Source organism: Simochromis diagramma, unplaced genomic scaffold (assembly GCF_900408965.1).
Source record: "Simochromis diagramma unplaced genomic scaffold, fSimDia1.1 OVJJ01000005.1, whole genome shotgun sequence".
Taxonomy (NCBI): Eukaryota; Metazoa; Chordata; class Actinopteri; order Cichliformes; family Cichlidae; genus Simochromis; species Simochromis diagramma.
The window spans coordinates 1,852,939-1,876,701 of record NW_024387097.1 but is presented as its reverse complement, the minus strand read 5'-3'; the positions used below and the strand labels follow the sequence as shown (position 1 = coordinate 1,876,701).

Genomic DNA, 23,763 nt, shown 5'->3' with positions numbered 1-23,763 from the left:
AGGCATCCATGAAAACGGAATTTATGACATTTAACGGAGTTAGAAGTTAGCAGGGAGTTAGCTCGCTAGCTTCTATCTAAATACAATATAGCATGTCCTGACTGCGGGGTTTTGGAAACAAATTAAAACGTACAGCTCGGTTGTCACTTCCAGCATAAATGAAGACAGAAAACTAAACAGCAGTGACGTTTGTAGGGTTACTGAAGTTTGGCTAGCTGGTATATAATGATGTGCTACGTGACCGCTAACGACACCGCTATGTTAGCATAATATAAACCAAGCTAACTTTTTTTCCACTCGATAAAAGTTAACGTGAGTGTTCTCGGTGGTCAGGAACAAATGTAATCGCATGGCAGGATGCTGTACAAGGACCAAACTTCAGCCAGGAGAACAACTGAGATAATCCATCCACAATACGAGGTTAGTCATTCATATACTGCTGCATGGGCTGTGCTGTAGCTACATCCTAAGGTTTTAAAAACTGAGCTTAAATAAATGATTAGCGGTAATAAAAGCCGAGGGAGGTCAACAGTGATCACTAGGGATGGGTACCGGTATCCGGTGCCATGATGGCACCGGTTCTGACATAAACGGTAGTAACCAGACCAAAAAGCAGCGCATATTTCGGTGCTTTATTTCGGTGCTTTTTTTTCCTGAGCTGTGATACACTTTAGATTCTAGCCAATCATTTTACCTTTCCGAGGATAGTAGGCGGGTCCAGGTACGTACGTTCTTTTAGAGCAGAGCTACAGATTAAAAATGTCCAAGGCGAAGCGGTCAAAGTCTGACTGTACTTCACAGCAAAAGATGCAAACTCAGCAGCAACAAGTGCTTTAAGGTGATACTGTGATACTGTGATACTGTCAAAGGAGGTAACACCTCAAATCCGATGAAACACCTGGCGACGCATAGCGTTTTTTTTAAAAGCCGAGAAATGCGCCGTATTTGATAGCTTGCTGTGAGACCTCACACCGAGCACATCTACTGCGGGTGTGGTGCCTGTTATCGGACCCGGAGTTAGCAACATCCCCCAAAAACCCGAAGAGGAGAGTCCTGGCCCCTAGCCCTGCCAGTGTAGCAGAAATGATGAGGATGATGATGCAGCAGCAGCCGTTCTTCTCTGCGTGAGTAGCTTAATGTTGTTCGTGTGTAATTTACGTTGAGTAGGCTAACCACGTTATTACATTAAACTAGCAAACATCATCATAGCTACATGCGGCTGTCTTCTTGTTTGATGGCAGATACTCCCTTCACCCTGGCCAAAAAGGCTAAAATGACCAAAGAAAAAGTGGAAAACAGTTAAACATGAGAGGTTTTTGGACAAAGTTTGTGTTTTTTCCATTGTTTAAGCACTGCTTCCAGCCAAGAGTGATACCATATATGCCCCATAGCTGCAAAAAAGGTTAACATTGTTATCTTATACATAACATTAAACATGTTTAAACATTAAACATGTTAACAACAAAAGCCATATTAAACGCAGACTACTTTAGGCCCGGAAGTAGGATTCGTCATGTCATCACTTAACGACCGGGATAGGTCACAGTCAGTTACAGTTCACACTGCATTCTCTGAGTCCTCAACTTAAGCTATGTACCCCATTGCAATGAAGCCATTGCATTGACTTTTGAATGCTTTATGCTATTCTTTATTAGGGTTGAGCAGTTTGTTCCATAGTCCAGTACTTCTATACTTCCTCTTTGTTATTGCCATTGGCTAATAGCATCACCACAGGGCAGCAGAGGAGATTATCCACCCTCCACAATGAGTGGACCAAATGTCAACAAAATGCAAGTCAAAGTGAAACACACACACTGGGAGTTTATTTCTGCATGAAGAGAGCATTGACTGATTTAGCTGACTGTACAAAGTTAGCAAAAGTTAACATCAGCTGAAACAGTGATAAGTCATAACACTCATCTGCTCTTTACTTCTTTACGTTAGACTTGTAGTTCTTTTGTATGGTCCAGTTTGTTTCCACAGTTTCACAGTATATGTACAGTCACAATAAAGTATCACCTGTCGCTCCTGCACATTTTCACCAACAGAAATGCAACAAAATGAAATGTAAAAACGCAACATGACACATGAACCTGTGTGCAGACACCAGTGCACACCAGGACCTGTGTTTGCTGCAAATGTCAGTCATATGTGAGCATCAAATATGAAGCTATAGTGAGGCACATTCAATTTATTATGATAGTAATCATATTAATTTACTGCATGAATGAGCAAATGAGATTAAAAAAATCAACGTGACTCAAAAATGATCGATATCAATATCTATTCACACAAACCTGCTCCTTACTAATAAAGATAACCCATGGTTTGTTTTGCTCCAGATTAACCTTTCTTTGTACCACTAAGAATGCGATGTTCTGAATGTTAATAATCATGTGGTCCCATCTCATCGATGCCGTTTCCAACTGTTTGAGTCTGAGCCTCACAGTGTGCACGCCGTTGATCTTTAGTTGTTGGTTTTTGGCTTACAGGGAGTGCAGAATTATTAGGCAAATGAGTATTTTGTCCACATCATCCTCTTCATGCATGTTGTCTTACTCCAAGCTGTATAGGCTCGAAAGCCTACTACCAATTAAGCATATTAGGTGATGTGCATCTCTGTAATGAGAAGGGGTGTGGTCTAATGACATCAACACCCTATATCAGGTGTGCATAATTATTAGGCAACGTCCTTTCCTTTGGCAAAATGGGTCAAAAGAAGGACTTGACAGGCTCAGAAAAGTCAAAAATAGTGAGATATCTTGCAGAGGGATGCAGCAGTCTCAAAATTGCAAAGCTTCTGAAGCGTGATCATCGAACAATCAAGCGTTTCATTCAAAATAGTCAACAGGGTCGCAAGAAGCGTGTGGAAAAACCAAGGCGCAAAATAACTGCCCATGAACTGAGAAAAGTCAAGCGTGCAGCTGCCAAGATGCCACTTGCCACCAGTTTGGCCATATTTCAGAGCTGCAACATCACTGGAGTGCCCAAAAGCACAAGGTGTGCAATACTCAGAGACATGGCCAAGGTAAGAAAGGCTGAAAGACGACCACCACTGAACAAGACACACAAGCTGAAACGGTCAAGACTGGGCCAAGAAATATCTCAAGACTGGTTTTTCTAAGGTTTTATGGACTGATGAAATGAGAGTGAGTCTTGATGGGCCAGATGGATGGGCCCGTGGCTGGATTGGTAAAGGGCAGAGAGCTCCAGTCCGACTCAGACGCCAGCAAGGTGGAGGTGGAGTACTGGTTTGGGCTGGTATCATCAAAGATGAGCTTGTGGGGCCTTTTCGGGTTGAGGATGGAGTCAAGCTCAACTCCCAGTCCTACTGCCAGTTTCTGGAAGACACCTTCTTCAAGCAGTGGTACAGGAAGAAGTCTGCATCCTTCAAGAAAAACATGATTTTCATGCAGGACAATGCTCCATCACACGCGTCCAAGTACTCCACAGCGTGGCTGGCAAGAAAGGGTATAAAAGAAGAAAAACTAATGACATGGCCACCTTGTTCACCTGATCTGAACCCCATTGAGAACCTGTGGTCCATCATCAAATGTGAGATTTACAAGGAGGGAAAACAGTACACCTCTCTGAACAGTGTCTGGGAGGCTGTGGTTGCTGCTGCACGCAATGTTGATGGTGAACAGATCAAAACACTGACAGAATCCATGGATGGCAGGCTTTTGAGTGTCCTTGCAAAGAAAGGTGGCTATATTGGTCGCTGATTTGTTTTTGTTTTGTTTTTGAATGTCAGAAATGTGTATTTGTGAATGTGGAGATGTTATATTGGTTTCACTGGTAAAAATAAATAATTGAAATGGGTATATATTTGTTTTTTGTTAAGTTGCCTAATAATTCTGCACAGTAATAGTCACCTGCACACACAGATATCCCCCTAAAATAACTAAAACTAAAAACAAACTAAAAACTACTTCCAAAAACATTCAGCTTTGATATTAATGAGTTTTTTGGGTTCATTGAGAACATGGTTGTTGTTCAATAATAAAATTATTCCTCAAAAATGCAACTTGCCTAATAATTCTGCACTCCCTGTATTGTATGATTCTTTTGGCCCAGCACTTGCCCCAAGGCTTACCTAATGAAGCCCTTTCTGTTTAATGGAACAAAATATGCTTTTTAAAAACATCATTTGTAATATAACATAGGGGAATAGCAGTATCCCTGCAATTTCGTAAATGTCAGGAGACTTTGCATACCTTGTGCTCGGCAGCCTTGGCAGCGAGATCAGCTATGACTAAAACTATCTAAAGCCAATGTCTTCAGTCGAACACCCGACTTTTTTCATTTTGCACCCTAATCATATTCATTTAATACCCTTACAGCTTAAAACAAAACCTACAAGTTTCACAGATCTCACCTTGACAGACAAGTAGGAGAGCTCATTTAATCCAATCCAGCCATTACCATGTCTGCAGGAAAGGACTGCCTTGAACAACCAGAGAAGAAACACTGCTTCATTATCCTCCTTCCCAGGTGACAAATCCTCCTTGAATGGAGGGGAATGTAAAAGTTTCCCTGGGACACGCTGGGCTCCTGGTCTATTTAGATATATAGTGAAGTGCTGTCAGGGCAGCGAGCGGCAGGTTTGGGGATCTGTACTTAGCGTGGTGGCGCGCAGAGCCGGTTGGTGAGCTGCCGGGCTCATTCCCTGCGGGTGCCAGTATGAGTGCAGCACAGGCAGCTGTCAGCAGCGAGGTGGCATTTCCTGGTCTGATGCTGACAGAGGCTGTCTGCAGGTAGCAGGAGCACAGCCAGACTGACACCCTGTTTATTCACAGATGACATGCAGGCCGAGGATGGATGTCACTGGCATTTTGATTCACCTGGCAGTGTGAAAACTTCCCCGAAACACCGTGTGATGAAGTCTTTGTAGATAACACATAACCAGAATAATTGAGAAGTTCCAGTGTGTGTGGGCCCCATCATCCTGCCGCCGGCTGTGCAATGAGTAGCATGGAACCAACATGCACACACAGACACACGCACACATGCACAGCAGAGGGAAGGAGAACACATTTTCTCACGTAGTTCCACCCACACATTCAGTGTAAAAAATCTGTCCCAGATTTGCTGCTACCCCCCCACCACCACCACACACACAGACAACCCTCCCAACCCCCCTGCCAAACCCCCCCCACACACACACACACAAAGTGGAAACCAAAATTTTCCTCTATAAAAGCTGTAGATATCATAAAGATACCCTGTAATGAAATCTCCACCTACTCACAGGGCCTGTCTAACACCTCTCAGTGTCAGATAGAATTATCATAGCAGCCAGTGAGAATGCACATTAGTGCTGTTCGATATAAGGATATATATCGGGTGACGATATAAAAACGTCTATCGTTTCATTTTACGCTATCGTTTGTTTCGTGGTGTTGCAAAATAAACTGTTTACGGCGATATTTGTTCATGGTTCTGATGTCACTGTAGTGGCTGTAATCATTTATTAAAGTTCTCTCTTTCTCTTATATTTAATATAACCACACTAGAGACAGACAAGTGCCTGTTTTTATGCACGACGGTAAAACCACCGCGTGTCCGCTTGTTTATTTTCCACATAAACCTTTCACAATAAAGCTCAAGATCCTGTTGAGACTTTTCAAAATAAACTGAATCACGTGAAAGAGTATGCAGAGTATTTACGGATGAGAAGCAAAAAAGAGGCGCCAGGTGCTAAAAAATAAACCTTAGACTCAAACGTTAGAACAGGCTTTTCCCCGCAGCACGCCGTGTAATAAATACTTAAAAAAAAAACAGTCACATAAAAGTTATTGGCCAATATTCTCACAAAAAAATCCCATTGTTGTGTCTTGTTTTGTTTATTTGTTTGTTTGTTTACTAAAAAAGTCACTCATTTAAAAAGAAATGCTATTTAGACATAGAGTGAGAAAAATGTGAACTTCCATATTTTCTTTGCTGGGTGCTTCAGAAGAATCAGCTTGTTTAGTTGCTGGTATGAGGTGAGAAAGAAGCGACGTTGAAAGCATTGACAGGCTAGTTTTGAGCTTTATATGACTTGCAGTACTTGGAATAAGTGTTTTTAACACTTGTTTTTATGATATTTCTCACCTGTTTGAAATCTAGATATTATTCTTATTTCAAGAAATCTTTCCAAGTTTTCTGCCAGTGCACTAGCAGATTATTTCAGTTAATTATAATCTGGATTGTCTCAAATAAAGTTTTTTTTAAACCATTTTAGAAAATCACTACTCTTACTTGAGAAAAAAAGTCTGGCTACTCGGCTCAGTGTGAGTAACTTCAGTGAATGAATATAATGAATAGTTAAACACGTTTTAACCAAAAATGCATGCGACGCAGACACAAACCTGCAGTTTATATCTGCTGAGCCTGTGTGTCATTCGGAGCAGTAAGGTAACTTTGTTAAAGTAAATGTAATCGTGTTATTTATATGTAGCCTTTAAAATACCAACATTTGCACTAAACTTTATATTTTTGTCTGTCTTTCTGTCTTGTTTCTAAACATTAAATCAGATGTTATGATCAGTTACTCAGTACTCAAGTAGCCATTTTTACTAAATACTTTTTTACTCTTACTTGAGTAATTTCTTGGACTGCTACTTTTTACTTTTACTATGTTGAGGTAGTGCTACTACTACTTGAGTAAAATCTTGGCTACTCTACTAACCTGAGCAGACCTGCATCAAAAACTGACAAACCTTCATTACTTAAGGAACGTGTGACACTGTGTACAAACATGTTGGTGATGAAAAGGTCAAAGGTCTCTTTAAAAAGGTCCACTGTCTGCTTCATCTGACAGGCATGCATGTTCACTCCACTGAAAGATGAGATGGCTTTCTTTGTGGTGGCACGAACACTATTTTTAGATGAACAGAGTCATCCTTCAACTCTGACATGTCTAAGTCAAATGTTTGAACGTGATTTTCTAAGGCGAGATGACACACTGGATGATCATGATCAGCAACATTCAATAAAGAATTACATTTTAATCATTCATGTAAAAATTGATGTCAATTTTTAGATGTTAAACTCTGCAAGTTTTACACTCCACATAGCAAAATTACAAATTACAGTCTTCTTCACACATGATTTCAAGTTTTTAAATGTTTGTTGTTAAAAAAGTGAAATGCAGATTTCAAAAGCTCATTTTCTGTTTGAAATGATAAGATTTTATACCAGTTGTTACATTTGTGTCATAGCAAAACAGAGCCATGTTGTCTTTGAAGAACTGGAAATAAAAAAATGCTTCTCAAAGAAAAGTCTTGTAATGTTTCAACATCTTTACACAATTTAAAACAGAATAATAAAAATCAAGGTCTGTGCTGGTTATAACCTGGTGAGACCCAATGCCCTCCTCCTGCTGTTAACACTGTACACTCAGCACTGACATGGAGCTCAGGTAATGTCAAGCCTGCACTGTGAATGAAGACAATGAAGTTAAATTAGTATGTGTAACTAAATCTGAACTAGTATCGATTTTGCTTTCTCACACTCACTTTTTCGTGCTTTTTAACTGTAATATATATATTTTTTAAATAATTTGTGTTTTTCCCGCAAATCATTACTGTTAATACTTCAGATCAAATAATTAACTTAGAAACATGGTGAAGTGTATGTAGAATAATGTTGTGTTAAATTGTGATTGGTGTGGCGGTGTAATTTTCAGTGTTTGTGTGACCAAGTCATCTACTTTCATGAATCCTGGCTAGTTCACATCCAAAGATATTTTTTCAGATGTTAATCAGATGTTATGAAAATGAACAATTTTGTAACAAAACCTAATAAAAAATATTAAATAATAATCATAGTAAATATTAAAACAATTAAAATTGTAATCAAATGTAATTGAAATACAGTTTGCAGCTGTAGTTTGCGTATTTTAGGGGACATTTATGTTAATAAAAGATATTTACCTGTAAAACAATGAAATTACCTGTAAATCTGGTCAAAAAGTTCTGTGATTTCACCACTGATGTCAAAATCTGAGAGGGAGCACAAAGGTTGTGGTTCACCACAGTCAAACACTAATTCGACCCTGGCGAACTGTGTCAGCACAGAGCCAACTGACAATGCAGTTTGCATTTATGGTGAAAACAACACAATCCTGGGTTGGATACACATGACATTCCCACTGCTTTTCCTAAATGTTGCTTAGGGCTGTTACTACACATGGCTGCATTGTCCGCGTTGAAAGACCAGCTGAGGATCAGCGAATGCTCCTGTATCTGCACCACCTGCACCACACACCAGATCTACCACCATGTGACTGAATTCATTTCTCATTCGTGGGTTCATGTTGATGGAGTAGGAGATCCACTAAACACCACAAGGTCAAGTTTATTTCTATAGCACATTTCAAACAGCCGATGCTGCACAAAGTGCTTAACAATATAAAAATGGCATTACAAAGCAACAATGTAATACAATAAAAAACAATATAAAACAATAAAAGGACAATAAAAGAATTAAAACAATAACTAAAACTATTTAAAATAAGACCAGAATGCTTGGGTCATAGTGAGTTAAAAGCCAGGGCATAAAAATGTGTCTTTAGTAATGATTTAAATTGCTCAAGTGTTTGTGCAGATCTAATATTTAGGGGGAGACTATTCCAAAGTCTGGGACCTGCCACAGAGAAGGATCTATCACCACGGGATTTGAGACAAGTCCATGAGAGATTTCCATGAGGTCTAGCTCAAAATTTGTATATTCCCATACAAAGGGAATATACTGAAACAGGTATGCCATGCAGTGACAGAAATAGGAACCATACTGAAAGCTGTCGAGAGACACGTGACGAGAAGATAATAAATTGGTGATTAGTTAGATTCAGATCAGTCAAGACTAGAATTGATATATTTTGCAGTGGCCCAGTTTGCCTGGTTAACTCTCCTTGGCCACGTTGTAAGATGATGGTTGAACCTACAATTTGCACAACAAAGGCAAACAATACAATTAAGTATGAACAACAGTTACTGTGTTATTTTGCTGCTTCACAGACATTTACATTAAGCACACATTGCACAAACACACACACAGAAGAAGCTTGGCTATAAATAAAGTCAGCTGAAAGAGCCAAGGAGCAGTGACGTATGATTGGAGGAAACAAGCACATGAAAAAGGTTACAAGCAGCCAGTGGCCCATTCGTCTTGTTTGGATACAAACTACTTGATTCCCCAAATGAGTGGTGAGGAATCCTGTGACATCAGCACTTAATCACAGCCTGTTCGCCATTATAAATCAGTTGAACTACTGACACCTGAACTTTATTCTGCACACGCTGTAAAGGCCACAGGCGCAGGCTCTCGCTATTAGCAGCAGGCTGATCCATTGCATGTGCATTCAGGTCAGAAAGCAGGGCACGGGATGCACACCACATGCATCACCTGAGTTTTGTGAGAGCAGAAACAATAATATGACAAGAAAGCAAACAGCAAAAAGGATGAATGGATATCTTGCTTCCTTTTCGAGCCTGTTTTTGTATTTAAAAATGTTGAACGGAGCATTTTTTAAAATCTGTTACGTACTAACAGCTCCATGCCATTTGTGGTCTCCAGTGATTTTGTGTTTCATTTGTAAGTATAATAAAAATTGAAAAAAAACATCCTATGTCCGATCACAATGTTTTAGATATTTTTAAGTATAACCAGTTTTATGAGTCTAATGAAGTTTAATACAAGGACCCAGACAGAGAGCAAACAGGCAGCTGAGCAATAGGAGCACATGACATATACAATATAAAATATATGAGAAGGTAGAAAACCTGAAAAACAGGGGAGGAGATAAATAAAACATACACAGGTGAGAGTTATATAAATTTATATATGATACAATTTGGCTGGTGTCACTTTGTTGCTGAGTCCTAATGTATAACAAACAGTTATACATCCTGTAGTGTAAGCGAAGGGTAATCAGGTTTAAGCATGCTATAATGTAACATAGCTCAATACGTTAATTATTACAAAATTATGTTACTTTTTTACACTTTAACAAATGCTTTAATAATTAGAGTATAATAAAAACAGGTTTAGGTTTAAACAAATGGGCACCTCATCCCTGAGATAACAAATACAACAGTGTTTTTCCACTAAGACCTCACCAGTGTCAACTGTCCCTGTGAGAAGACAGCTTCTACTCTCGAATTTCTACAAATATTATTCTCAATTTAAATTTTTTTTTTTTAATAGCCATCTTCAGATACCTAAGAGGACTTATGTTAGCTGTTATTTTGAAGCTTTGACATCAACTTTAAACTGAATTATTGACCATAAAATGAAAACTTTATATAAAAACTAGTGAAATAGTTGTTCTATAGATTTAAATTCTAGATTCTTTGAAAACAACTCCTACAGATCTCAACAACTGCAGCTGCAGACTATTTTGTGTTATATTAGACAAGGATGAAAAGAATGAATATGAATGATGTTAATAGACCTCTCTGCATTAAACCGTACTTATTATTAATCTCCGTCTCTCTTCCACAGCATGTCTTTATCCTGTCTTCCTTCTCTCACTCCAACCAATCACAGCAGATGGCCCCGCCCCTCCCTGAACCTGGTTCTGCCGGAGGTTTCTTCCTGTTAAAAGGGAGTTTTTCCTTCCCACTGTCACCAAAGTGCTTCCTCTTCGGGGGTCATATGATTGTTGGGTTTTTCTCTGTATGTATTATTGTAGGATCTACCTTACAATATAAAGCACCTTGAGATGACTGTTGTTGTGATTTGGTTCTGTATAAATAAAATTGAATAAAATTGAATTGAATCATTAAAAAAGTACAGGTATCTCAAACCACCTAACCAAATATGGACCCAAGAACCATGTTAGTACTGCCAAACTCACCGTTATTGCAGAAGGACCAGTAACCATGCTGTGTGTAGTGGGTAAAAGAGCTTTTACTTTTAACATCTGCTAGCTGTCCGTACGCTGCTACTTTCCTTTTGCTTACATCCTTTTTTGTGTTCTTTATGTTCTTTTGACAATTTCTGTTCTGGGAGGAAAAAACTGAGCAGAATGTATATATAGACGGAGTTTATGCATGCAGCGCAGTGAATCTGCAAGTAGTCATTTGTGGGGGACAGGTATCATTACAATAAGACAGTTCAATTAATGATTGACAGCTTTCTGTTTAACTCAGACATCAACATAAACCCCACCTGAAAGGACGAACATGAACCCATGTGTCCAACTCCACAGTGTTCAAAACAGCTATTGTGAAGGAGTTGTTAAAGAGGTAAAGAGATGAATCTCTGTTGTTTGGACACTGAAAGAAAGAAAGGAAACTACATCCCACTAAAATGTGAGAATATTAATCACCACAGCTGCATGTGTGACCTATGTCATAAGTGTTTATGAGGTGAGTTTAAAAAAAGTATTTATGATATTTGATTGAATATGTGATCTTTCATTGCTTGCTTTTTTACGTAAGGAGCATCACACCGCATCTCTTGATGCATCAGCGACATGGTCAGTGAGTGTGTGTGCTCTGCAGCGGCTTGTTGGGCTGAGTTGTAAAGCCTTGTCTCCAGCTTGTCCTGCCTTTATGTAGTAGAGACAATAAGCAGACCTCCCAGCTATGCAGCTGGGCCTGGCTCTCCATACAATAGCACTTGTCTGTACACTGTAAAACTGGATTTGGGTTAAATTTACTCAGCAGCTACTGTTAAAGAAAAAAGTAGCTGCTGACATCAGTTCTATATGTGATGATTGGTTTGCTGAGACAATTTTCGATTCCCCAAATGCCACTTTACAGGAGACACTTTCAGAGTCAGCAAACTGTCAGCATCGTCTAAAACGTTAGCATTTCATTAGATGATCTTGCCATTTTGCAAAGAAAATGTGGTAAATATTCTCACAGATGTCATATGGTAATCCATCCTTTAACTAGTTATAAAGAATGGGTTAGAGTTATTGTTGCACTATCATGCTTTAAGGTTGTATGGAATTACCAAGTGGTAAACCAACGTAGACCAGCAAATAAATAACTAATATAGAAAGTATAATGCGGTCTTTTCAGTTTCATTGTGTAATTTAGTTAGATTCGATCAACTCTTGAGAAGACTCTTCTTCTTCTATGAAGGACCTCTTGTTTCTTATTGTAAACACATTATAATTCTCAGAGCTTTACTCGTTATTTAATCTACAGCCTCTTTTATCTGCACAAGCTCCACGATCGTTATGTAGAGGGTGAAGTTTGTCTTTGGACACTGCTATCTAGTGCAGCGGTCCCCAACCTTATTTGCACCATGGACCGCTTTATGTCCAACAATATTTTCACGGACCGGCGTTTAAGGTGTCGTGGATAAATACAACAAAATAAAACCAGGGGTTGACCGCTGATATAGTGTCATAGAGTATTTTTCTTATTGTTTTTTCATATGTTGGTGCCAAATGCCCTCAACCTGAAAGTTCACTTCATTGTTGGTGTTAAAGCTCTACTTTGAAAGCTTTTTTAAATTAAAGCCATTCTATTTTTACCAGTTTTGAGCCCAATTGTTTGCTGAAATGCAAAAATTTAGAGTTTTATTTAGTCATTTTTAAGCTTTCTTATTTCTCAAATCATACGAACGTTCTTTAGTTGTTAGTTAATGGTGTTCTCCACAAACCACAACTGTGTGTTTGAATTTTGCTGAAATATTTCTACAGTGTAGTCACACCGGCTCCTGTACTTGGGAAAAGTTCAGTGTGATTCAACTGTCACTCATGAGCGGCCAAAAGCTCAGTGAAAGGCATTGCACTGGCTGAGTGGTGAGCATTTCTGAGGCCCAGGCGGGTGGGGAAGAAAGGCTTTTGTTCCAGGCTTCCCACTCCACCAGCCTGCTTTTGGGCTCTCTGGAAATGGGGGCACGGTAAACAAATGTCCCGTTGAATGGATAATGATGCACATGTTTACTGAGTGAGATTTCTGCAGCACACACTTTGTTCGCTCAGCAAAAAAAGAGGATGGATGGATAAACAGGCATTTTAGTTTATATTGTCAATCTGTCTTCCATGAAAGAAAAATAAAAACATCTTTGTCTCCATCATCAACAGTTTCAGCTGCGTTAAAGTTGTATGCTTATGTTACTGTATGTTTGCACAGTAATTTTCATGCCTCTGAAACAAAAACTATATGAATCCCTATGACTCAAAGACAGAGACCATGATTAAAACGTGTCTGTAAGAACATGCAGCTTTTTCTGAAGTCCGTTTAAGATATCCTTTACTTTTGTTTTTGTCATCAACACAGTAAAAACCTGACAACATGGACTGACTCTTAGTCGACACAAGCCCGCTTTATTGTCCAGAAATGCATACATGCTGGGGAAAAAGGATTTTCCTATTTGTTTAAAAGGGATTAAGACATCGGGCAGACAACATCAACAGATTGGTGCAGACTGAAGGATGTATCCTTTGTCCTAAAGAGAATAAAAGACTGGGTTCTATTGTTCTGTGTGCTGCACACTGGAAGACTCTGGGTTGTTGGCCACACCGGAAGAGGGGCTGGGAACAATAAGCCACATACAATCCTTCTCTTCACCTCAGAAACGCCTTAGTCTTCCATTCCCATGCCAGAGAAGCATCAGGCACAGGGGGCAGTCCATCAGAGTCACTTGACTCAGGAGAGCTCCTCTCATAGAGGTAGGGGGCAATGTCCTCTCTGGGGCCATTAAACTCAAGCACCACTGAGGGTGCTTACTCTGGGCCTGAAGGACTTTGTTCTTGTTACATTCCTTCCCTCATAATTCTTCTCAACCAAATACAACTCAAGTAAATATAACTCGCATTTATTTGTCCCATATGCTCGATGGAACCAATCTGCTTTTAATTAATTGTTTGGGCGGTGATGAACTGACACAACCTTAGGCAGCAGACTGTTGTTTACAACTATTTATAGGTGATCTTTAAGATAATAAATAAATTCAATTCTAATTCTATAGCGCCAAATTATAGCAAGTCGGCTCAAGGGGTTTTATATTTAAAGGTAAAGACCCTACAATAATAGAGAGGAAACCCCAACATTCAAACAACCCCCTTTTAGCAAGCACTTTGGTGACAGAGGGAACCAGGCTCAGGGAGGGGCGGGGATCTGCCATGACCTGTTGGAGGCGATGGGAGGAAGACAGGATAATAGACACACTGTGGAAGAGAGGCGGAGATGCCATCAACTGAAGACTTTCCAATGAATTTTTAGGACAGCCTAATAATATTCAATTACATCAGTCCAGTAATAAAGGCATGAACTAGTTTTTGGATCTGACTAATTTAAGAAATAATATGAAAATGCAAGAAACCAGTGCTACATATTTGTACGTATTGAAGGACATATGCTGGTGAAAAGTGACTCCAAGCTTTCTTACAGTGTTACTGTAAGAAAGTTAGCGTAAGTGCATCTTTTCAGATGAACAGCAAAAGAAATTTCCCTCGTGCTGTCCCGGCACTGGTAATTCTTCTTATACAGACGAGGCCTTATTTCTGTACCATTATTTAATTCCAGAGGTTTTTAAGTTATTTCTTTGCACTGTTGACTTGTAAAAGCCTGTATGACATTAACCACAGAGAAGGCATCATTTAAATATGTTGAAGTTTTCTTTAAGCAGTTCTTCATGACTGGGCCAAGTGTCCTCTTTTTTGGAAATCAAAGTATGATCACCCTACAATATTTGGAAAGAGGGTAAACTCCTAATTATAAGCTTACAGTATAAACTAGCAAGCTCCATCTTTCAACTATATATTTTGTGTTAATTACTGCTAAGTAATGACTAAGATAAGGGACTAATAAAACACTTGAAACTAAAAAAATGAATCACATAGTTCTTGGACGATCTACCACAAAGCACACCACTTTTTTCCCTTTTCATTAAAAGCCACCAAAGGCATGAACACTGCAGATAGGTTAAGTTTATCATCCTGTGTCAGCACACCTGATAATCAAACTAGCTACCAACCTATGTTTAAGTGTGGGTCATTTATCTAATAAAATTGCTCACAGTGTAGTTTATATTAAAGGGAAACTAGCCACAAAGACCTGTTGTCCTTCCAGAGTGTAAACATAATGGGTAATTGCTATTAATTTAGGTATTTTAACACTGGAGTCTGTAAAGATGAACTCGTTTTTGGATTCAGTCTCAAGTTAAAACTGCAGTTTTTGGTGCTTCCATGCTGACTTTATTTTTCAAACATAGAGGAGCTTTTCAATAGAGATGGACCGATCCGATATTACGTATCGGTATCGGTCTGATACTGACGTAAATTACTGGATCGGATATCGGAGAGAAATAAAAAATGTAATCCCATCCATTAAATAACAAAAAAAGCACCTCACAAAACTTGCTACACGGCGTAACTCAGCTCATAACCGTAGCACGTCGGAGCAGTGTGGTCACGTGATAGAGCGGCTGTGTGTATTTGTAGCCTCGCTACCAAACCAGCATTTCATCTCCGAGGAAGTGATCCCAGAGAGAAGTAAGGCAAGTGTGTAAGTTCATCTCTGAATGTTTGTAAAGCATTCCCGCGTTAAAGAGTACAGAAATATTAAGCAATCTATTCAATAGGGTTGCAAACTCCCAGCAAAAAAAATAAATAAATAAGGAACCACCCTCCACCTCATGATGCTTAATCGACGTAATCAACTTTAATTTGATGCAGTGTGAAAACAAGATGCACAGAAATAAATTATTTTTCAAGAATAATTAAATAGATTCAACATCTTTCTTCAACAGAACTGCACAGATGGTATCATCCCAAAGGAAAAAGTAGTATAGCTTACTAGGGTATATTAGACTTAACAGTTATATATACAGTAATGGACTTCTATACATTTTACATCAGATTAAAACTTTGGGTGTAAGATTCAGATAATTATTTATTAAAAGCTCGACATTTTAAATGAGAATAAGAAAGAAAAGTATGTCTTTGTGCCCCCTTTTCCCTGTTCATGCCCTATCGGCCCCCCTGGCTAAACTTTGCTAGATCCGCCCCTGCACAGTTACCAGCCGTCAGCTGTAGAAAAAGATCCTGGTGTAGAAAGTAATATTAAATACATTCTAACAACAGCTTATCAAGCTTAAACGTGCTGCTGTTGTTCAGCCGCTGGTTTCCTCTTTCTGGTGCAAAGTGGGCCAAAAACAAAGAAGAGAGACGGACTCGCGACCAGAGATGGGCAGTAACGCGTTACTTGTAACGCGTTACTGTAATCCGATTACTTTTTTCAAGTAACGAGTAAAGTAAGGGATTACTATTGCAAAAACGGTAATTAGATTACCGTTACTTTCCTGTAGGAACGCTGCGTTACTAAAACCGTGATTTTTTGCGAGAATGTCTCATGACAGTGACGTAAGCGAGTGCGACGTTCGTGACAACAGCTGTGTGCAGATCAACAATGGATCACATATCGAGTGCGGGAGAGAGTATGAGCGTGCAGCGTTTAAAGCGTGGAAGTACTGACCTTACTTTGAGTTTGATTCCATAAAAAGTGACAAAAACATTAGTATGAACTTGAGTATGAACTTATACAAAATGCAGCAATATATTAAAAAAACAGTTTTATTGATTAAAAAACACTATATCGGATTCATATCGTATCGGCAGATATCCAAATTTATGATATCGGTATCGGATATAAAAAAGTGGTATCGTGCCATCTCTGCTTTTCAACATGTGCTAGATAAATGCTGTATTTTAAGTGGACTTGTGCCACAGCCCCCTTTAGCCAAATAAGTTGGTCGTTGTCACTTTTTCAGTGTTAGCACTGCAGTTGTAACTATCACTGGATCACACGTCGCATTGCTATCTGTTTTGTATTTTACACACAGAAAAGTGTCCAAGGAAAGAAATCATTCCTTCATTTTCTTGATGATATCACTTTCCTTTTGAGATATCATTTGTATTAGATATAATCTAATCATGTGAACTGTCTCTTGTTGTATCACATATTCCACTGTAATGCTTGCTGACTGCATTTTGTTACATTGACAAAGACAGACACCCAAGCAGATATCTAGAGAAAACACACAAACATGATTTATCAGTCTCTCCCTCTCTTTCACACACACACACACACACACACACACACACACACACACACACACACACACACACACACACACACACACCATGAACCTCCTGTGCAAACTTCAAAAGGTGCTTTGATCAGAAATCTGGCACTCAGCTCTCTTGGATTCTCTTTTCTGAGGTGTATTATATCTTTTACGACTTTCTCTTCTGTTGGCTTATGAGCATCAGATCTGCAGAGCTGCATAGACCTTATGTTTGTATTGTTGTATTTTTAAGGCTTTTCCATATGCCAGTCGCCCGCCATCCTTAGGAGTATACCGAGGATCAAAATCATGTCAGAAAGGCAGAAGTGGAATGGCTTTGCTGTGGGTTTTATCACAGAACTCCTGATTCTATTTCAACTACCAGGTACAGAGATAAAATAAACAAGGAGAAAAATGATAGATGATGGTGGAACAAACTATGATTTCCACATTTGGTTAAAAAAATCAAAAGCTCATTGATGACTGAGCACTTGTAATGCTATATCAGGGTCTGTTACACTGCTACGCTTTATATACCCAGGAGTCTAATCATCTGCAATATGTTATGTGTCCCTTTATTGTCCAATAATGTCGAGATCAAGCTATTAGCTATGGAAGGGGAGACCAGGAACACAAGCAGCGTAGAGGGCTGGGGGTATATTATTCACACAGTAACACTATGTGTCACTGCAATGACTTAATCTACCTGAGCTTCTCCCAAAAGGTATGAATTATGAAGGCATTTATGGGCACCCCATATATAGCTGTGTTTATTCTTAATTTATGGCTGACAGAAGCGAATGCAGGAAAGCCACTTTGAAACCTTTAAAAAAAATCCCAGGGCTTTATTGCACCACCGCAGCACTGCACAGTTACAGTAGGACCACAAACGACTCCCTGTGGACCTGCCTCCGCAGGCATCCTTACATTCTTAATTTCTGAGGTATAATTCTTTTCAGAAACACTCAGCCTCAGCGGAAGAACACGTTCATAAAAGTGATGAATTACCCTCATAAACATAGTTTTTTTTCTCATCAAAAGCAAAGAATTAAAACCCAGTTCAAGGATTCAAATATAGTGGAAACCTATGAAATGTGTCAGGATACGATGCTCAGCAGGACAAGAGGAAAACAGAATAATGTCATTGTGTAAAAGAGGAAAAGAAATGTAAGGAGGGGCTTATAGGATGAAAGTCAGCACATTTTACTTTGTTTTTAAATATTATTAAATCATTATTATTTAACATATGTTTTTTTTTATTTTTTTTTATTTAATTTAATTAAAAAACAAAAAAAAAAAAAAAACATATGTTATTTTAAATACATGAAAATAGCTGATACATCTGACTTACTTGATCTTTAAATGGTTAGCATAAAATCTACCTCCTAAACATAGATGGTCAAAGTGTCTCAACTCACCAATGCTTAATGTTAACATTAGTTTGATCACCTGAACGTTCTGCATATACAGAATATCCAATTAAATCTGATTAATAAAGAAAAAACCAAATTTAAAATGTTGACTTTTTAAAGGTTTAAAAAGCTTTTTCCCTCACAAGTTCTTCTACGACCATCTTCACTGTTGTCACATTATAATATAAACTATAACAAAGTAAGCAAATTTATCTTTGGTTAATTATTTCTTGTTATAATCTTATGCTGGTGAAAGCTTGTTTATTTCCCTGTATGTGGTGCTGTGTTGTGGTCGCACCATGAAAAGCATCCCAGGTCTGCCAGTGGTGAACAGCTCTTTCTGCTGTTTTTTTTTCAGATTGGATAATTTAGTAACGGTAACATGTGGAAGAACCGTACACAGCCTGGCACCTGCTCCTCATGCTGGTCACCAATTTGATCACACACTGCTGTGGGATAACATCCCGCTCTTTAACCGACATTAGACGCAAGTCAGCCGATGTGGTTGTCTCGGTCGTTCTGGCATGAACAGCATTCCAAGCTGACTGGAAATGTTCGATGGGGTTGAAGTCAGGATTGCAGGCAGGCCAGTCTCTCTACTCCCAAATTCTGTAGATAAATCCCACTCTGTGTGGGTGAGTGTTGTCATTTTGGAGGATAGCTTTCGGCCCCAGACTGTGGAGATATGGGACTCCTACTGGATGTCATCTCGATATCTCTCTGTATCAAAGTTGCCTGCAATGATGACAATCCTTGTTTTCCAGTGAGTGAGATGCTGCCCACACTATAACACTGCCTCCATCAGAGGCTGTTATCCGTGTATCTGTTATTTTGCTGTTATCGATACAGCAATCCTTATGACATCCTCCACATCTTCTCTTGACCCTTTGACCCTATGATCCCGAATCTAGACTAGACTTAATCTAGACTCATTTCCGAACATACAGTAAGGGTCACATGTTCGCTATCCAGTGCACATTTTGCCGAGACCAGCACAAACAGACGTGATCATGAAGACCACACTGTAAAATGTAATTCTAGACGTTTGTTATTTCAACATATTATTCTATATCAGTTTGACGATAGATGACTGAAGTTGTTGTTATAACATAGAATTACAAGTTAAAAACGTCCCAATTACACCAAAAAAAGCTAACTTGAAAACTCATGTCCAGCTAAATCAGCAACTTATGTGAACTTGACAATGTGGGGAAGTTGAGCACAGCAGGATTCAAAACTGTCCCACGTGACTGCTATCGAGGTGCATCATGGGGAATTGGCGGTTAACGACATGCTCACTTTACTTGGACGTTTTCTAATCGTCTTCTTTGGAATCTGCTTTCACGGTGAGTAACATTGGTTATAACTATAAGGAAAGAGAGCTACGAAAGTTGGAACATGTTTTGAATTTATGGCATGACGTGGGTTTTCTCTTTTACCGAAATGTTTGCTTTAGCTAATGTAACTTTAGCCCACAAGGTCCAGCTTGTGTGTCATGACCAAACTTGACCTAATAAACTGACACATGGCCTTTTTTATGGGTTTAATGTGGCACTGACCAAATCACAAGTATTGTGCCGCTAGCTTTAAGGTTGTGCACTCAACCACTGCTGCGATATTAGCAAGCTAACTCAGCTAATTAATAAAGCTCATTTCATATTGTCTCTGTACTTGTAACAACAGGCTGTTGTATTTTGGTGGAAGTTCATTTTGGCAATATTTCCAATAACTGACTGGGTTCAAAAAGAACTTTTTGGCAGGACTGCTATGCTTGTTGTCATCTGTTTACCCCTATGTAATCACTTAAGTTGTTATTAACTGCTGCATGCTAAGCTGCAAGAGTGCACTGAGGATTGAGACAAAATATGGTCCACAAACCAGCATTATATTAGTTTTTATCAGATAGTCCTCCAGTGTGTTTATTTTTTGCTTTAATTATATTGTGCAGTTATTTGTTACCCTGAAATGCTTTATGCTTAACAACAGCTCACTAATTTAACTTATTTTTGAACTCTTGTGATCAGTATGACCAGATTGTGTGAGTTTCCATACTGAAAGAGCTGTAGTGATAAAATAATTGGCATAAGAGACACAGATTTTTGGCATGATATACTGCAGAAGTTTTTTTTTTTTTGCATAATTTACCTTTTAATTAAACTGCATTCCCTGTATTGTAACAAAACTAACATTGTTTATATGTCAGAAAATTAGCAAACATGAATAAATGGCGAAAACAAAATAATTATATATTTTTATTTTACTTATTTTAGGTCTGTGAAGCCAAACTTGATGCTGGGGATTTATTTTTGTCAGTGGAGTCGAATGGTAAGTTACAATTTGTGCATTTTGTCATATTGGAAACACCACAGATTATATTGTAACTTAATAGCTCTGTAGAACAAATGATATAAAGATTGTAGTGTTAGGGTCCTTCTTAAGAAGTAATATTGCACTATTGATGATCGCATGCAGGTGGCATAAACGAAATATTCAGACGTGCTACCAACACATGATTCATTAACAAAAGCAGTGGAGCAGACTGTTTAGGGTCTTGTGGTTGTAATAACATCCATAACTGCAGGTTTGTCATTAATTTATTTTCACAGGTCTAGATGATCACATCTGACTTTGTCATTTAAATGAGGTGGACTTGCAAACTTTGCACTCTTTTGGGTAAATTGCCGTCCACTACATATACACAGAATGTGCACAGTATTTCAGATATAAAAAGGGAGTATGTAATGGACTTGCTGGCTTTAATGTAAAAAGCCTGTTGTGTAACTTTAATGAGGCAGTTGGACTAAAGCAGTATTGCTCATCAAGGTAAACATCTGAGGAATAAGGAAATTGTTACTTGTCCTTTTACTCAGTGTTCTTTTAATCACACATTTACTAAAGTTTTACATCACATAAGTCATTTTCACAATCATTCTACTTTAAAAGATTTCAAGACAGAGCTTATTGTTCTCTGAACTTCCTTGTTCGCTGAACGGCAGGTAAAGTGCATCTTTTTGTTTGTTTGCTTTTGTGTGTTTGTGTTTTCTCTAATGGGCCTCAGATGACGGTTTGCTTAAATTTGGGTCTCAAAGAATCTTTTTTTTTATTCTGCATGTACTCCCCACCCCTCTTCTTCTGTTGCTCAGGTTGAAGCAGAATTTGCCCGTCTTACATCTGTTGATCTGAAAGGGTTCCTTTTTGCTGTGCTTGACCATTATGGAGAGGTTCGTGGAGCTGTACAAAATCAAGAGCGGCATAGGAGGGCTGACTAGGCTCATAAAATGCTTCGGTGATGATGTAAGTGTTCAACTGCGAAATCTAATCCTTTGTTTAAGTTTTAGGTTATCCAGTTCAACTGACGAACTCATTGAAAGAAAGCTGATAAGTAAAGTCTGTCATCGTATTTCACAACTGGACATTTAGTGTGGTAACTTTGACAGAATTTGTGTATATTGGTGGTAGGTTGGATATCATATTCTACTTGAATGTCCTGATAAGCCTGATTCAAAATCTCCAATGATAATCATATATTGATGGAATTATGTATCAAAAAGCTGTGAATTTGGAGCTGTCTACATGCTTCATAAACACTGTTTAAAAAGTGTTTTTGTTTTCTTTTTGACTTCTTTGACCAGAGCCCTACACAAAGGAAGAGGACAGAGGGCCTCATTTTCTAAAGGAAGATCCCTCACACACTCTCAAGACTGTGAAGGTTAGCATTGTTTCTTTCAGTAAATTTAATAATGACAGCACCACAGTGGATTTTAAATTAAACACGTGGCATCTATTGTTTCATAGATGCCACGTGTTTAGAACATGTGTTCTTCCTCACCAAATGTATTATTACAAGATCTTTGACACTGGAGATGGTCTGGGTTTCAGAGAAACTAACTGTCTTGTGTTTATTCATGTCTTCACCAGGGTCTTTGACATTTCGCTGCTGTACTGTTCACTTCAGCTTTACGTTTGATTTCTCACATTGTATATTGTAACGGCAGAGATATTAGGATATTTAAGGGGCTGCAGTGGCTGCTACAGCTGTGGGGGGCAATACTTTGGTGAAATGTCCTGGACCCTGGAAAAGAGACTGTGTAGACTGGGTAAGCAATTAAAGGTTACTGGCCCAGAGTCATTGGGCAGCTGGGTAAAGATGGATGTTGATATTCAGTGCCAATTATGCAACTTGTTCAGCCATGTCTATATGCTCTTTTTTCATGCTGTTAATATAGGGGGGGAAATAAACTTTAATCAATAAACTGATTAAAGAAGCATTGTCTATGGAGCCACAATCTGATCCTGTAGTGTAGCTGCAGTTTGCACATTTCATGTATTCTCAGCCAGATCATACCGTTCACAGTAATACCAGTATAATGTTGGGCAACGATAAGAAAATGAAATATGGCGATAGAATATGGGTAAAACGTACATGTGCAGTACCTTTGTTTTCATACGCGCATGGCGGAAAAAGCAGTGATGCAGAATGAGAAGAGCGAAAGTGGATCGTTGAATAAAATGGATGAACAAGAACTGGTTTGTAAAAATGCTGCAGCTTCAGTGGTGTGGAACTGGTTTAGCTTTCGTCCGTCAGATACACAACAAAGCACTATTTTTGGTAGAGCATGCTAGCGGGCCGTCGTTATTACCGTGTTGTTTGGAAAATACGGCGCACTTAAAATCAATCCTTTGATTTTTCTGAAAGTCGACAGAGCCCCTTATAATCCCGTGTGTCTTATGTATGAACTCTGGTTGTGTTTACTGACCTCGAAACGATTTTATGTGCACGGCGCTCGAAAATCTGTCAGATGTTTCAGTACGACTTTGCTAAGCTACGAAGCCGCACCGCTTGATGGATTGTCGGAGCGTTACGACTACCGTAGGCGGAGCCTCGCAGAGTGATACGTACTGCGCTTCAACATAATGTTACCGTATTGTGTGTGTATGACCTTTTTAAGTTTTGTGGATATTATACATGGTTATGCTGAGGATATGTCGGCCAGTTTCCACTGGAAATGCCTTTTGGTTAAACTGTCAGCGAGGAATTTGCACTGTTAAATGTTTATATAACTTTAATGCACATAAAAAACAGCTGCTTGTTTAAGTGAAAATAATTGATTGTTGGGGTTTTTTGCACTAATAAAGTTGTGGAGTTGTAAAGTATTTTGTCTAGTGTCAATTATATCGTCAGTTATATCGTTATCGCAAATTTTCAAATATGTATCGTGATAAATATTTTTGGTCATATAGGCCTGCTCTAGTAATAATGCCTGGTTACCATCATGAGGTAGCTGACGGACTGGTGAAGAAATGAACTACGCTACATGGATCATTTTAG

At 38.8% G+C, this 23,763-nt stretch overlaps 1 long non-coding RNA gene across 1 annotated transcript; it reads right to left on the bottom strand.

The window, feature by feature from the left end:
- Positions 1 to 1,294: 1,294 nt before the first annotated feature.
- Positions 1,295 to 23,520, bottom strand: LOC120743021. Its single transcript, XR_005698021.1, has 3 exons — positions 23,507 to 23,520; positions 9,983 to 9,991; positions 1,295 to 1,416 (listed from the first exon to the last, which is right to left on the bottom strand). It is a non-coding gene; the product is annotated as an uncharacterized LOC120743021 (long non-coding RNA).
- Positions 23,521 to 23,763: the final 243 nt, after the last annotated feature.